The following is a 1229-nucleotide window of genomic DNA, read 5'->3' on the forward strand; positions in this document are numbered from 1 at the left end:
GCTGGGCTCCTGCATCTGTCCAGGTTAGGAAGATTCCTCCTACTGGTGGAGCTTCACTGGTTTGTGTGCCAAAAACATACTGGAGTTTTCCACCTTAAACATGACAATGCCACGAGAATAAAGGCTTTTGATTTGAACAGAGAGTGCCTTGGAGTGCATGTGTATACAGTACCTTCTGAAGAGTACTTGAAGGAGAAATAGTCTGAATTCAGGAAGCACTCCTTCTCAAAAACTATATATACCTTTGGAACCAAACAAACTATGAGCAATTGCAGTAATATGTTGGTGATCAAACTAACTGGGGCAGGGATAGCTCAGTAGGTAAAGTGGTCGCCCCATGATCGGAAGGTCGGCGGTTCGAATCCACTTAACGGCTACCCTGAGGTAGCCGTTAATTTCAACATTATGCACTCCACACTGTATATAAATGCCACTTGTTTTGCACATATTCAACTCTGTATATTTTATATATTTTATTATTATTATTATTATTATTATTTTATTTTATTTTTTTACTATTTAATTTGTAAAAATGTGTATACACACACACACACACACACACACACACACACACGTAGGAAAATATTTAGTATACACATCCAGAAATGCATACACTATTATATATTGTACATATATTTATTAGTTTCAGGTTGGCCATTCTTGTATTTTGCTCGTTTGTGTTGTTGTGTTTGCACATCTCTGTTGCTTGTGGGGCTCGCACACAAGAATTTCACTCGCATGTGCTGTGCCAGTGTGCCTGCACATGTGATGTGACAATAAAAAGTGATTTGATTTGATTTGATTTGAGGTACCCCTGAGCAAGGTACCGTCCCTACACACTGCTCCCCGGGCGCCTGCTTAGTGGGCTGCCCACTGCTTCACTGAGTGAATGGGTCAAATGCAGAGAAAAACAAGTAATTTCCCCATGGGGATCAATAAAGTATCCATTATTATTATTATAACTGCAAGGAGGTTTTTGTTAACCAGTTCGAGAATGCATAGTTTTCCTTGTGAGACCACATGATAGCAGACCAGTCTCTAGGCTTGTGTAGGGATGGGTACCGGTATCCGGTGCCATTTTGACATAAACGGTATAACCAGACCGAAAAGCAGCACACATTTCGATGCTTTATTTCGGTGCTTTTTTTTTCCTGAGCTGTGATACACTTTGGATTCTAGCCAATCATTTTACCTTTCCAAGCGTAGTAGGCGGGCCCAGGTACGTACGT

At 40.8% G+C, this 1229-nt stretch overlaps 1 long non-coding RNA gene across 1 annotated transcript; it reads left to right on the top strand.

The window, feature by feature from the left end:
• Positions 1-300: 300 nt before the first annotated feature.
• Positions 301-962, top strand: LOC308408955. The gene is made up of 2 exons (XR_013973881.1): positions 301-384; positions 809-962. It is a non-coding gene; the product is annotated as an uncharacterized lncRNA (long non-coding RNA).
• The last annotated feature ends 267 nt before the right edge of the window (positions 963-1229 follow it).

This window comes from Rhamphochromis sp. 'chilingali' (assembly GCF_963969265.1).
Source record: "Rhamphochromis sp. 'chilingali' genome assembly, chromosome: 13".
Lineage (NCBI taxonomy): Eukaryota > Metazoa > Chordata > Actinopteri > Cichliformes > Cichlidae > Rhamphochromis > Rhamphochromis sp. 'chilingali'.